We start from the raw sequence: 16457 nt of genomic DNA, 5'->3' as shown, positions 1-16457 counted from the left end.
TTTGTTATTTCATTTCAGTTCAGTTCAGTTCAGTTCACTTCACTTCACCTCTCCTCATTTTATTTTATTTTATTTTATTTTATTTAAATTCCAAGCCTGGAATAAACACCATATAGTCCAGCAGTAAAGACCAGGTGGAAAGAGAGCATCAGCTGGTCCAATAAAAAAAAAAAAAAAAAAAAAAAGAAAAAAAAAAAGAAATCAAAGAGAGCCTTTCTCATGGAATTACCAGCTTCCAAATCAAGTAAGCAAACTGTTGTAAACAATGGCTGGCTTGAGAGTGGGTGCCTGGTAAGGACTGTGAAGTTGGTTTTCCAATCATTTTATTCTCTTGTTCATGAATTTGTGATGGCTCCAGTTGTCCAAAGTTTACAGCCCAAACTCTTTATATGGGTGTTCAAGACCTCTCTGACATAATCCAAAGGTACTTCTCCTGCTTCAATTCCTAGTGTTTCCCTTTACACATCCTCCCCTCTGTCCAAAGAGGATTGAATGCTATTGCTTTACTATTCATGCTAATAGCTGCATCTCTTTTGCATCTGTCTAATTTCTGAGCATTAGCAACTGTGCCAGTTTGGATGTATTATGTCCCCCGAAACTCCATGTTCTTTGATGCAATCTTGTGGAGGCAGATGTATTAGTATCGATTAGGTTGGAACCTATTGGTTCAGTGTTTCATGGAGATGTGACTCAATCAACTGTGGGTGAGACCTTTCATTGGATTATTTCTATGGAGGTGTTACCCCATCCATTCAGGGTGGGTCTCTATTGGATCACTGGAGTACTTTAAAAAGAGCCACACAGGCCCAGGCACAGAGCAGCTGTGAGTGACATTTTGGAGAGCAACCAAGAGTGACATTTGGAGCAGCTGCAGCTAAGAGGACAAAATGCCCCAAGAGCAACACTTTGGAGACTGCTGTTTTGAAATGCAATCTGGGAGCAAGCAGACAACAGTCACGGGCCTTTCCAGTCAACAGAGGTTTTCCAGAGGCCAATCGCCTTTCTCCAGTGAAGGTACCCTTTGTTGATGCCTTAGCTTGGACACTTTATGGCCTTAAGACTGTAACTTTGTAACCAAATAAACTCCCTTTATAAAATCCATTTCTGGCGTTTTGCAAAAGGACAGCATTAGCAAACCGGAACAGCAACCCCTTTTGAAACGTGTATTCTGATTTTCACATGCCGTAACTATGGATTTCTTCTCACTACTTAGGGAGCCCATCTCAAAGAATGGTTTAGAATCTACTAAGATATCTGAGACAGAGTAGGGCCTGAAAAATATTGGTTAAAGTAAATGTGCAATCACACATCTTGATTATCTCTTATGATTTATATGAAGTCATAGGACTTTTTAAGTTGCATTTCTTTCCTGTTATCTTTATTTATGTTATAATTTTTTATGTTTAATTATAATTTTTATATTATAATTGTTGCCTTCACGATATTGTATTCATGTTATATTCATGGACACGTGCTAGACAATGTAGGTGGTTGCAAAGAGAGAATGATGAGGAAGATACAGTCATTTCCTTTAAGGAACGTTCAGTTCAGTTGAGGGGCTGACCCAATAAGCAGGAAATTACAGTACAGCATGAGCAGTCCTACACAAAGGTAGGCTCTGAGCATTGAGACAATGCTTCAGAAAACAAATGGAGAGTCAAGGAATGTTTCCCAGAGAGGATGAAGGTATGGTGCTTCTTTGCTAATCCCTTTGATCTTTTCTGAAGGTTACTCTTGTTCTAAAGGAAAATGCATCCAAGGATTCTTATAGGGTGCAGAGAACTAAGCATTAGCATAGCATTCGATGTACCAAGCACTGTGTAGGGGCTTATTCATCATTACTGCAGCTCTTTGAGGTGGAGAGTGTTAATATGCCCATTTTACCCATGAGAGAATAGAGGCTAGGAGAAATTAACTGGCTTTGCAGAAGATACATATACCTGGTGAGAGGCAAGCCCAGAGTGTGGACATAGTTCTTTCTGGCTCCCAATCCAGTGCTTTTTCCTACTAAAGGTGAACCCCAAACTCCTGCTTATGACAACAGAAAAAAGCTCTTAAAATTGGCCTCCTGTAATCGTTCTTACACAGTAGTGTGATGATGGTGATGCTAAGAGGAGTGGCCCCACCCCTCACCCAGATGCCTCCTTTCAGTCTTGAGGGCGCCTAATGTGAACCCTTTTCGTGGAATCCCATTTAACAGATGAGAAAGAGCTCAGAAAGGTGAAGCAGCCTGTCCAAGATAAAGCCAGACAAGGAGTACAAATGGAGGCCTTTTATCTCTGGCTAGTGCTCATTCCTTTACGTGGCAGAAACTCTAAATTTCAGAAACTGACATTCTAATTACTCTTTCTCACTATTTTTCCCATTTGCACAACAAAATGTCTTTTAACTGCATGGTGAGTTGAGACAGATTAAACATAACATAGCTATTCATTGATCCTTTCCATACTTGGCTTGTTGGGAATTTTTTGGAAGGATACTGGTTCAATATGCAATTTTTAGAACTCTTGAAAAATAGATGTGGATAATATGTCAGGTTATTTTTTTTTACATGAACCTGTATACAATGACTGATTAATAACCTAAAGAATGAAAATGTCAGGTCTATCACCTAAATATTAGCCAGCAGTCTTCAATTTGTTTTGGATAAGGATCAACAGTCATGCATATGGCAAAAGAAAGACACCTCTGACACTGAAAATCTCCTGTAAATATCAAGATCTATTAAAACAAGACAGTCAGAAACACAAACAGGCTAATTAATAATCCATTACTTAAGTAACATTTGCTTATTTTAATTACTGGGAACTTTAATTAGGTCCCTTCCACAGTAAAGAAAGCAAACATGTTTCTTAGGTAATGGTTTGTGGTTGACATTCTAGGATGCTCTAGCACGTGCATGAGGGGATGACTCCATGCTCAGTAAGGGAGGAGAATAAGGTGTGGAGTGAGACCCACCTATAGTGGAGGGCAGGTACTATCTATGTAAGCACAATTGCTAAAATGAAATCTGTCCATCTTCTCCTCTGCGTAAAAATCTCTCACGCTCTTGCTATTGCTTTCAGAGAAGTTTTCAGAGTTATTATTATTACCCCTTAGGGTAGACACATCTTTGCCACTCCTTCCTCGTACCTCCTTATGCTTTAGCTATTTGAAATTCCCTTTGGTTCTCCGGACATTCCATGTTCTCACTTGCCTTTGGGATTTTGCCCATGCTAATCTTTCTGTCTGAAAAGCTCTTCTTCCCACCTCGACTAGAAACTCCTACTTACTATTTAGGGTCTGGTTCCAATATCACCCATCTGGGAAACCATTTCTAACTGCCTACTCCCATTTCCACCACATCCAGATATCACTCTTGGGGTGCTAGTGATTGCTCTTCCAGGCTGTGAAAACCCTCTGTTTATCACTGTCATGTATATCTAGAAGAATGGCCCCTTCCCTGGCTCGGACAGATGAATTCTTATATAGTCCCCCATCAGTTTCGAGAGATCGCAGGAAGACATCCTACCAAAGATGTGACCTAGATAACAGAGGAAAAATTGAAATAAAATAATTTCAAATCTTCTACCAATCTCTTGATAGTTAAGGAGAGGTCAATTGGAGTGGATTTTCTGTTCTAAGCCCTGTGAGGACAGAGGTATAGGCTGAAGGGAAGTAGCTATTGCTTCTCATAATCTTGTAAGATGTTATAACCAATGAGGGCAAGAGCAGCTGCACAGAAATCATTGCTGTTAGGTAAACATCCCCATTTCTTAACATGGCTTGAGACTGTGTGGTGGCTTGAAGTTGTATGTACCCCAGAAAAGCATGTTCTTAAATCTAATCCATTCCTGTGGGTGTGAATCCATTGTAAGTAGGACCATTTGATGAGGCTACTTCAATTAAGGTGTGGCCCACCTCAATCAGGATGGGTCTTAATCCTATTACTGGAGTCCTTTATATGTAAAAGAAATTCAGACAGAGAAAGAGAAAGCCATGGAAGCAAGAGGATGAACATCAATGGAATCTGGAAGAGAAAGGAGAGACCAGCAGATGTTGCCACGTGCCTCGCCATGTGACAGAGGACCCAAGGATCACTGGCAGCTGGTCTTCAGGATGAAAGCATCGCCTTGGTGTTCACCTTGATGATGCCTTGATTTGGGCATTTTTCCAGCCTCAAAACTGTGAATGAGTAAATTCCCATTGTTGAACCTGACCCATTTCATGGTATTTGCTATAAGCAGCCTAAGAAACTAAAACAGACTGCACTGCATGTAAGCATTAATTTTATCCCTGGAAGGTATCTGTGTGTGTTTGTCTATTTCTTTTTATCTAATATCTGATCATTCAATGATTAAGAAGAATGTGGGGATGTTTTTGCCTCCCCAGTAGGAAAAGAGAGTTTGAAGTGGCTGAACTGTCATATTAAATGTGGACAGTCAGAGCCCACTTCTACTCTCTTGTTGAAGACTCGGACTGAATGACTCAGACTTTGGGAAAAGTACTTCTGCACTGTGGCTGTGTGCCAGCATGCTAGAGGGTAGAGGAGAGGGTTTGGGCATTGCTAGGGCATAGATTCAAGGTTCCAGACCAAACCTTTGGATAAGGGATAGGGATTGGCAATGAAGGTTTTGAAAAAGGTGGTATTCTGAGTGGAGTGGGAAATGGAAGATTGGTGAGCAGTCTGGGGAGTGTAAACATTCAGCTTTTCTTATGTCCCTTTGTACTATGAGAGTGTGAGCTACTTCCCTCTGATGGGTAACAGACTAGGTATTAGGGATACAGAGAAGTCAAGGCAGCAATATCCCTGCCCTAATATGGCTTGGAAGCCTGGTGTGCAAAGACATACAATATATAAGGAAGCAAATAAATATACAAGATATTTTCAGGTTTCGATGAGAGCTGTGTAAGAAATAAAAGTGAGTATTTTGTTAGAGTGCCTCAAGGTGGAGTAGAAGGGTGGATTTTCAATTGAGTTGTCAGGGAAGAGGAGACATTTGAGTGGAGACATGATATAAAGGCACAGGTCAAGTGAAGTACTAGAGACAGTGGATTCCAGAAAGGGAAAAACAAAACAAACAAACAAAAGACAGCAAATACATAGACCCAAAGAAAGGAACAAGTTAAGCAAGGCACAGAAAGAGGGCTCCATGGTTTGGCTCCCGAGAATAAGGGAGAGAGAGGTGAGAGAGAGATTGGAGGAGGTAGAAAGAACCAAATCTTGAAGATCATGATGAAGATTCTGGATTTCAAGTGATACAGGTGTATTGGAGGCTTTGTGTAAAACAGCATGTGATCTGATTTCTATTTTTTAAAGTTGTTCTGGCTTTTGGAGGAGAATGGGTTTTTAGGGTGAAAATCAAAGAGTGGAATCTGAGAAATCAGTCAGGAGCTTATTGCATTAGTTAAATTACAAATAATTGTGAGTAATTAGAGTTGGGTGAGCTCATTGGCAGTGGGGAGACGTGGTTGGATTGGGAATATTTTGCAGGTGGACATGTCAGGATTTTATACTTTCAGTGTATGGTTTTATATTCTTACTCTCCACACCTGCAACCCTGTAGTGATACACGTATACAGCTTTGTGCAGTGGTACTGTAAGGATAACAGTTTGGTGCCAGTAGAGGAAAGCCCAGCCCAGCCCAGCTCAGTCCAGCAGCCCAGCTGAGGCCCATCCGGCAGTGTGGTAGCAGGAGCAGACAGCTGTGGTCCTGGAATTTAAAATGTGACGAGCAGCAAATGAGATCTGGGGAGCAGTAACCCAAGTAGAAAAGCAACTGCGAAGGCAATGCTTTGAGGGAAGTCATGAAATAATCCACCTGTTTCCCAGATATTTTAGGAGAAGGAGACACTGGGGGTTGGATGGGTAGGAGGACGGGGTGGGCGAGAACTAATGCATCACACATTTACTCCTGAGTTGTCATTGTTTATTTGTTAAGTCCTTCATTTAAATATCATCACTATGAAGGCAAAATAGTCACCTTTATATCCCATGCCTACAGAGTTCCTGGTGCATAGTGCCCACAAATGTTTGTTGAGTGACTGGATGGTGGAATTGTTATCAAAAAGGAATTTATTTAAAGACTTTGACTTTTTAAGCAAGTGTGGCAGGGATGTAATTTGGAACCAGGCTTTCTGCATTTTTCCCATTTTTATGTCTTGGTAATCATGATGTTACTTTATGTTTATCACTATGAAATAGCTGAACTTTCTCCAGCAGAGGCCTCTTTTTGCCCCAGTCTTGCATGATGTAATTTGTACTGGCCAGAGGGAAGGCATATACATTGGCACAAAATGTGAATGTGCCTATTAACATTTCTCCCAAAGAATGCGGTGAGCTTTAGGAATCAGCTCAGAGTTTCAGCCAGGGCCCCTGGTCAGCACATTTCTGCCAGCTCACGGAAAAGGGCAAGCATGGAATATTTACAGCCACAGGGAAATGATCTCATAAAAATGCATAAGGGTGTGTGCACAGAGTGATGATTTGGAAGAAAAAAGTGGTGTTTACATACTGTTACACTAAAAATATTCACACCTCATCAAATTGTCAGTCTTGTTTTGTTGGCAACAATGGGATTTTTCCCCCTCTAAGGCGGTAATAGCTCTCAGCAGAGCACTGTGCATTATGTCTCATTAATCCTACCCAGATCCCAGTGAGGTGGGTGGTGGGGGATAGGGTTCTGTTGTACTAGAAGAGAATACAGCAGGATTCACTTCCCCACTCTCCGCCTGCACCGCTTCACAGAATGATATGGCATGATTTCGGGTGACGCGTGTCTAAAACTCTGTCCTTCCTGAGTTCTTTGATTTACCACCCATTGTGCTGAGGAGGAACGGAGCCCCAGAGAAGGGGAATAAATCCTGCAAGTCCTCTCAGCTACTTAGTGGAAAATTGAGCCCAGTTCATCAGTTTCCTACCTAGAGGAAGATGAAATGCATAAGAAAGCTCTTTTTAAACGCCTACTGGATGTCAAACATTTTATATTTAATAGATTTTTTGTAATTACCATGACAATCTTAAGATTGGTTTTATTATTATTACACTTTTCCAGAAGAGAATTATAAAGGCCAGAGTTTATGTACATTCTCTAAGTATGAACTTTCCAGGGTTCAAACCTGAATTCATTTGACTGCAAAGCCTTTGGGGCATGAGACATCACAGTACGCTCCACTTGGCAGCCCCTGGAGAGAAAGGCACAGAGGAGAGGCTGAGGGACCAGAGGAGAAGATCACTCAAAAGGACTACACCATATTTGCTTGTTCTCTCTGCTCCTTCCCTCAGAGGAGGATTGAGTGTTTTGTAAGAATCTTATCAGAAAACACATTTCTGTATTGTTCTGTCTTTTCCATCTACTTTCCTTGCTTGAGTTGACTTATGTATAGTAACCAAGTGGTTAACTTCCTTGCAGATGATTTTCACTGATCCTCAGCCTTGAGGGCAGGGATCACACTCTCAAGCCCATCTCAGAAGTTCTTCAAGCCGGATCATTCATGCTTCTCGAACATAGGAACCACAACTCCAGTCCATTGACCACTGACTACATACTGAGCATTTAGACAGTGAGTGAGATACTGAAAATTAAGGCATGGTGAGTGCAACAAAGGGCCACTTAGGCGTCTATGAAACCGTGGAATTTATGTAATCTCTTTGTCCCTTAGTCTCTTCCTCTTTGTGACGAGCATAAAAGTTAAAAAGTTTGAGAATATTAAATGAGATAATGCATATAAAGTATTAATCATTGCTTGGTATGAAATAAGGGTTTAGTAAGTGTTGGTTATTTATAACATTAACTGAATACTTAGTGAAAGAAAGCACCCAAGTTAATGATTCCCATTACAATGCAGTAATAATTAATTTGCATATTTAATATATAAATAAAATATTAATTATAAAATATGCATACATTTTATAGCATAACAATAAAATGAGCATCAATGTGTCACCACCCAGTACTTCTTTTAATTAGAGAAGTTAAGAGTTTACAGAAAAATCATGCAGATAATACAGAGTTCCCATTTATTCTCCAACACACACACAGTTTTCCCTATTATTAACACTTTACATTAGTGTGGTGACTTTGTTACAATTGATGAAATATTATTATTATAATTATTCCATTAACTAAAGGCCATAGTTTACATTTTTACATTAGGGTTCACTGTTTATGTAGTACAGAACTATGTTTTATTTAAAATTTTTATCTAGTGACATATATGCAACCCAACTTTTCCCCTTTTAACCATATTCAAATATGTAATTCAGTGGTGTCAATTACATTCACAATAATTACTACCGTCACCACCATCATTAACCAAAATATTTTGATCACTCCCAACAAAAACTCTGTACCAATTAAGCATTAACTCCTTATTCCCTGGCCCCACCCCTTCTATATTCAGTTTCTGACTCTATGAATTTGCTAATTCTAAATATTTTATATCAGTGAGAACATACAATATGTGTCCTTTTGTGTCTGGCTTTTTCATTCAACATCATGTCTCAAGGTTCATCTATATTGTTTCAGCTGGCTAACATTCCATTGTATGTATATACCACATTTTTATTCATTCATCTGTTGATGGCCACTTGGGTTGCTTCCATCTTTTGGCAATTTTGAATAAAGCCACTATGAACATGGATGTGCAAATATCTGTCCGAGTCCCTGACTAAAATTGGGGTATATATCTAGAAGTGGGAAGCTGGCTTATAATAGTGATTATGTACTTTGCTTTCTGAGGACTGCCAAACTGTTTCCCCAGTAGTTGCACCATTTTACATTTCAAATAACAATGGACAAGTGTTCCTTTTTCTCCTCATTCTCTCCAATATTGTTATTTTCCACTGTTTGAATGGTGGCCACGCCAGTGGGTATGAAATGGCGTCTTGTGTTTTTGATCTGCATTTCTGTAATTGCTAATGATGTTGAGCATAATTTCATGTGCTTTTTGGCCATTTGCATATGTTCTTGGGAGAAATGTTTATTCAAGTATTTTGCCCATTTTAAAAATTGGGTCATTTGTCTTTTTGTTGTTGAGTTGTAAGATTTCTTTCTATATTCTGGATATTAAAACTTTATTAGATACGTGATTTACAGATATTTTCTCCAGTTCTGCAGGTTGTCTTTTTACTTTCATGATGGTCTTTAATGCATGAAAGTTCTTTTAATTTTGACAGAATCGTATTTATCTACTTTTTCTTTAGTTGCTTGTGCTTTCAGCATTAAGTCTAAGAAACCATTGCAAACACAAGGACCAGAAGATGCTTCCTTATGTTATATTTTCTTCAGGGAATTTTATGGTTTTGGCTCTTATATTTAAGTCTTTGGTCCATTTTGAGTTGCTTTTTATATGGTGTGAAGTAGAGGTCTCCAGTTTTCCCAGCACCATTTACTGAAGAGACTATTCTTTCCCCAGTGATTGGATTTATCTTCCTTATAAGAGATCAATTGGCCATGGTTATGAAGGTTTATTTCTGAATTCTCAATTCAATTCCATTGGTGTATATGTCAGTCCTTGTGCCGGTATCATCCTGTTTTTATTACTTCAACTTTGCAATAAGTTTTAAGATAGAGAAGTGTGATTCCTCCAAATTTGCTCTTATTTTTCAAGATGGTTTTGTACTATACCATTTCAAATCCCTTCTTATTTCTTTCTGTATGTATTTTGCATGCTTTTGCTCTTTGGTTACCATGGGGTTTAAATTTAACAATACTAAATCTATAAAAACCACATTTGCTTTGATACCAACTTAACTTTCATAGCATACACAAACACCATTCCTATCTTTTTCTCTCACCTTTGTGTTGTATTTATTACAAATTATATCTTTATATATTTCATGTCCAAAACCATAGATTTATCATTTTTATGCATTTGCATTTTAGAACCTATAAAAAGCACAAAGTAAAATTACACTCTAAAATTACAATACATTAGTACTGGAATTTGTAATTACCCACACGGTTACCTTTACCAAAGTTCTTTATATCTTTATGCTGCTTTGTCCACTGTTTAGTTTCCTTTCCTTTCAATCTGTAGAGCTCCATTTAGCACTGCTTGTAGGTCAGGTTTAGTAATGAGGAACTTCCACAGTTTTTAAAATATGGGACTATCTTAATCTCTCCCTTGTTTTGGAAAACAGTCATGTTGGATATAAAAATCTTGGTTGGGAATTGTTTTATTTGAGCACTTGCATAGTTTGCCAACACTTTCTTGCCTCCATGGTTTCTGATGAGAAATCAGCACTTAATCTTATTGAGACTCTCTTGTACATAACCTATTGCCTTACTCCTGCAGCATAAAGAACTCTCTCCTTGTCCTTGGCATTCAGCAGTTTGTCTACCATGTGTCTGGGCACGCTTCTCTTCAAGTTTATCATCTTTGGGGATTTTTGGGATTCTTGAATGTGCATATTCACATCTTTCATTAAATTTGGGAATTTCTATTTCTTTGAAAATTCCTTCTGCTCCTTTCTCTCTTTCTTACCCTTCTGGGACTTCCACAATTTGTATATTGGTGCATTTGATGGTTTCCCACAGATTTCTTAGTCTCTGTTTACCTTTTAAAAGGTTTTTCTGCTCCTCAGCCAGCATCATTTTAGTTGTCTTTCTTTGAATTTACTGAATCTTTTCTTTTGCCAGCCCAATCTCTTGTTGAAACATTCCAGGGAATTTTTCATTTCAATTATTGTGGTTTTCAACTCTATTATTTCCTATTGGTTCCTCTTTAAAATTTCTACCTCTTTATTAAGATTTTTGTATTATTCTTTCATTGTTTCCACTATTCTTTAGTTCTTTCTCTGTATTTTTCTTTTTTATCCTTGAACATATTAAGGATCATTTTTTAATGTCCTTTTTACATGTCCAAAGCTTTTTTCTTCTTCATTGATAGTTTCTGGATTTTTATCTTGTTCCTTTGGCTGAGCCATCATTTTCTGTTTCTTTGTATGTCTTGTAATCTTTCTTTGCACACTTTACATTTTAAAATTTTAAAGTGTTAACTCTGGGATTTATTTCATGATCTGTCAGTTCTTTAAGTTTGTATCCAAATAATGATATGAAAGCGTTTTCCTTGAGTGCCAGGTGCTAACAAAAACATACCAACCAAGCAAAAAAACACCTTTCATAGTCTTTGCATATTGGCTCCACGTTGGCTGTGCTCTCCTTCTGAGTAGCCCTCCCATCAAGATGTTCTGTTCAAGGTGATTGTGAAGTGCATTGTCTTTTTCATCTTTTCTGAGCCTGTGTCTTGTCTTAGGCTTGTGCTTGCTCCTGGCCTTAGGAATTTTTCCACTTACAGGAATTTGAATACCTCTTAAATTCCCAATGAAATAGGCTTTCACCCCTTTCCCTATATGACTTAAAGCAGGTAATCCTTTGTCTTAGGACATTTTACTTAATTGTTTCTTACAATTTTAGCTATCCAGAAGCTGCTTCTACTTTCAGGGTACATTCTTGGAGGGTGAGCCAGTGACAAATTTACTAGTTCAGTCTTTCAGGCTACACCCAACATATTAGCACCAACATGCAGGCACTGTGGCATGTACATAGGACTTACACTTCTCCCTCCAGAACAAAGCCAGAAATCCACATTACAGCACAGGTTGACCCCACACACTGCACCAGGGAGGAGGAGGGGACAGATAAGCAAGCTCTCCATGAGCTTCTCCCACCATTTTAAGCTGCTTTTTCTTGATTTGTTGCTCACCCAGTTACTACAGCCCTTTAACTGGTAAGATAGCTCTTCTAGGTTTTGAGAGTTGTTCAATAATTCTGTGGGGGAACAACACCCTGGGAAGTCTCACACTGCCATATTCATCTCCCAGAAGCCCACTCAGTACTCTTGAAACCCACAACATGAGCCTCCTCATCACATCCCCTTTCTTCTCCTTCGGAGGCAACAACTCTCCTGAATCATGTGTAGAACATTCTTTGGCTTTTCTTTGTAGTTACGCCATTTATGTTTGCATCTCTTAACAATATAGTTTTATTTTTGCATGCTTTTGACTTTTATATAAGTGGAATCATATAGCTATCAATTTTCTGCTATTGGCTTTGTTTGCTCATTATCATGTACTGAGAGGCATTAGGTTGTTCAGGGAGCTCTAATTTATTCTTTTTAGTTCTGTACGAAGCATTAGTGTACTAGTGTCTGGATATGGTAGAATTTTTTTATTCTTTTCACTCTTGATGGACTTTTAGTTGCTTGCCTTTTAAATTATTTTTCCTATTACAAGTAGCACTTTTTATCAGCATAACTATGTAAACTTGTATTATGAATGGACAAGATTGTCTGTAGGATACCTACGTGGGAGTGAATCTCATGAGTTAAAAAGATATGGGCATCCTCAAATTTACTATATATTGCCAATGTCTTATTTTACAATGTAGTTGTACCCGTTTGCAACCCTACCTGAAGGATATAAATGTTAGGGTTGCTTCCCATCCTTGCCAACATTTGATTTTCTAGACATCAATTTTTGCCAGTCTGTTAAATAAAACAATGTTATTTCCTTGTGGTTTTAGCTTACATTACTTTGATTACTACTGAGACAAAGCCTATTTTACAATGTTTGTTGGTCATTAAGGTGTTCCATGATATGTTTATTTAAGATTTTGCATACTTTTTTCTATTGGGTTCTTTAACTTATTGTTTAATATAAATTATATGTATAGTCTTGATACTAATTGTCTCATTATACATTCCTGAAAATCATCTACCAGCTGTGGCTTGCTGTTTCAGTTTCTTTACTGTCATCAGATGAACACATATTCTTGATATTGCTGAGTACATCATTCATTTCCTCATGATTTGTACCTTCTATTTCTTGTTTAGAAATCCTTCCCTATCTAGATGTCATATAGATATTCTTGTATTCTCCTATATTGTGTTCTGAAAGTTTTATAATTTTGTCTTTCATATTTAAATATTGAATACACTTGGAATTGATTTTGTTTATGTCATGAGATAGGGGTTAAATTTCATTTCTGAACATATGAATAACCAATTACTCCAGGATCATTTATTGAGTAGTTCATTCTTTGCCACTGGTCTACAATGCTGGGTCTGTCACACACCAAGTTTCCATACATGCATGGGTCTGTTTCTGGGCTTTTTAGTCTTCTCATGAACATATTTGTCTATCTGTGTACCAACTGCAGCCTGCTTTAATTACCATTACCTAATAAAAATGTTTTGTAGTTTGAAAGACAAATTATTCCATTGCTCTTCTCAAGGAGTGTTTTTACTATCCCTGGCCCTCTCTTTCCCATATAAAATATTTGACTCAGCTTGTCAAGTTCCTAAAAAATAGCTTGTTGGAACTTTCTTAGATTGACATTGACTTTGTAGATTTACAGATCAATTTGGAAAGAAATGACATAAATATTGAATTTTACTGATCTTATTAACATTATATATCACTTCTTTAATTTTGTTCTTCTTTAATATTTTTCAATAAATTTTTATATGATTTTGTAAAGCTTCTTCCCATATCAGTTAGATTTAGGTACAGGTACTTGAAATTTTTATGCTATTTTAAATTGTTTCTACCTTAGATATGTTTTGTTTGTTCAAACTTTTTTTGCATTAATTTGTATCAAGAATGCCTGATAAGGTATTTGTTTTAGTTTCCCAGGTTGCTGAAAGTAGATACTATTAAATTGGTTGGGTTTTAACAATGGGAATTTATTAGCTTACAGTTTGAGACCATTAGATTGTCCAAATCAAGGCAGTATCAAGGTGATGCTTTCTTCCTGAAGACTGGCTGCCAGTGAACCTTGGATCTCTGCCACATGGCAAGGCAAATGACAGCATCTGCTGGTTTCTCCCTTCACTTACAGGTTTCATTGATATCACCTTCTTGGTTCCATGACTTTCTCTCTCTGTATTCATCCCATTTATTATGGACTTCAGGAAGAAAATTATGACCCATCCTGAATAAGGCAAGTCACACTTTTACTGAAACAGCCTCATTAAAATATCCTACTTACAATGGGTTACACCCACAAGAATGGATTAACTTTAAGAACATGCTTTTCAGGAGTACATACAGTTACAAACCACCAAACTCCTCTCTCTGGACCCCAAAAAGACATGTTCTTTCCACACACAAAATACATTCTTTCCATCACAGTATCCCCAGAGAGTTAAGTCATTTCAGTAACAATGCTAAGTACAATATTGGTTGTAGTGTGATCTGTCCTGGGGTACATGTCCCCTCTGTCTGTGGACCTGTAAAACCTGGAGAACAAGTTACCTGTTTCCAATTTACAAAGGAGAGACAGGCATAGGATAAACATTCCCATTCCCATAGAGAGAAATTGGAAGGATAACAAGGGTCACAGATCCCAAACAATTCCAAAACCCTACAGGGCAATAGTCCCTTAAATTTCAAGGTCTGAGAGTCATCTATGGAAATTTCAAGGTTTGAGAGTCATCTATGAATCACTCTAGGACTGATTGATTGGCAGCCCCACTCTTCCTACACGTTTGTGTGGCAGCCGTACTCTCCCCAATCTGGGGTGATGTCTCCAATCTCCAGTAACACTGGGGTGATGGCTAGACTCTCCACAATCTCCAAGGAATAGCTCAACCCTTCAGAACAGTGGGGTGGTAGCCAGACTCTCTGCAATCCCCAGGAAATGTGCTCCACCCTCTCTGAAGCCTGGGGCAGCAGCAATCTTCCTCAACAATGGGGCTGAAGTCCTGACCTCCTCAAGTGCCAGAGCATACTTACCCTTTCCACACATATTGGTGAGCCCACTGTCTTGGCCTGAGAACATGGCTTCAGTGCAGACCTCAGCTTCCATGGTTCTTCCTTTGAAGCCATTATTCCTTCAATCTGTCTCTTTTCTGTCCATTTTAGTCCCGGCTGGCAGTGGTTATGTTCCTACAGACGTCACAAAGAACTCATTGGTTTTGCATGTAAAACACAAGGTTCCAAACCATCAAAGAACCTTCCACAAATCTTTTCTAGATAATGCATTTCCAATCCTGACTTGCATTGAAATGGTTGACTGTTTCCACGTTCAGTTGAACCCTCGCATGGAGCTCTATTCCCTGGGGACTTGCTTTCTAGAAGCTCAGAATGTTCCAAACCTTCAGTTTCTGATTCTCCTTGTGCCCAGGAGTTCAGTTTTTAGCTCATCCTTTTCCTCTCACATCTTCCTATAAGCTGCAAGGAGAAACCATGCTGCACTTTTTACCTTTAGCTTCAAAATCTCTTCAGCTAAATATCCAACTTCATCACTCTTAAATTCTGCCTTCCATCTGATATCAGAACTCATTTTTTCAAACTTCTCTGCCACTTTAAAACAAGGATTGTCTTTCTTTCAGTTTCCAATACGTTCATCATTTCTGTCTAAGCCCTCATCAGAAGTACATTTAGCATGCATATTTCTACCAGCAGTGTCTTCAAAGCAATCTAAACCTTTTGTATCAAAAAACTCACAGTTTTTTCAGCCTCTACCCACTAACCAATTCCAAGCCATTTCCACATTTTTGGTATTTGCAGTATTAGCACCCCACTCTCCTGGTACCAAAATCGGCTTTAGTTCTCTAGGCTGCTGAAAAGATATACCATAAAATGGGTTGGGTTTTAACAATGGGAATTTATTCATTTACAGTTTGAGGCCACAAGAATGGCCAACTCAAGGTGTATCGAGGCAATGATTTCTTCCTGAAGACCAGCCTTGTGTCCTCATGTCTGCTGGTTTCTGCCTTCTCTTCTGGGTTTCACTGATTTTGGCTTCTTTCTTCCATGGCCTTCTCTCTCCATATTCATCCCATTTGTAATGGACTCCAATAAGAAAATCAAGACCCACCCTGAATGAGGTGGGTCACACATCCTACTTACAGTGAGTCACACCACCAAGTAAGGATTAACTCTAAGAACATGCTTTCCTGGGGTACATACAGTTTCAAACCACCTCAGTATCTATTGAATTTAATGATTAATTCATAGTTTGGATTTTTCTTTGTAGATAGCCATGTTATCTGTGTATAATAAGAGTTTTGTTCTTTTTTTTGGAAATGTTTTATTCTTCTTTTCCTTTCCTTACTGTTTTACAGCAAACACTGAATAGAAGTGGTCATAATAAACTCTGTTTTCTTGTTCCTGATATGAGAATTGTCTGTAGTCTAATTTGAAGCTAGATTCTTGCAGGCAAAATTTGTTTCACCAGTCTGGGAATATTTCATATCAAATTTTCAGCTATGAGCTTTTCAGGCTAACAAGTTACTGAGATTTGGTGTTACAAAACTGCCTGGGCCAATGGTGGTTAAGAATATTAACAGAATGTGCTATTCCCTTCCAACCAGTTTAGAAGTTTGAGACAGGGAAGTTATCTTGCTTTCCTTTGATGACTGTAGTGCTCTGAGGTCCCAACTTAATATATGTGGTGAATCTCCTATCAGACTCACTATTTTGGGTGGGTGTTGGTGATTGTCTCCTTGCAGACTAGGGTTCAAGGACC

This window comes from Choloepus didactylus, chromosome 3, assembly GCF_015220235.1.
Source record: "Choloepus didactylus isolate mChoDid1 chromosome 3, mChoDid1.pri, whole genome shotgun sequence".
Taxonomy (NCBI): Eukaryota; Metazoa; Chordata; class Mammalia; order Pilosa; family Megalonychidae; genus Choloepus; species Choloepus didactylus.
The sequence above is the reverse complement of the archived record's forward strand: the minus strand, read 5'-3'. Positions refer to the sequence as shown.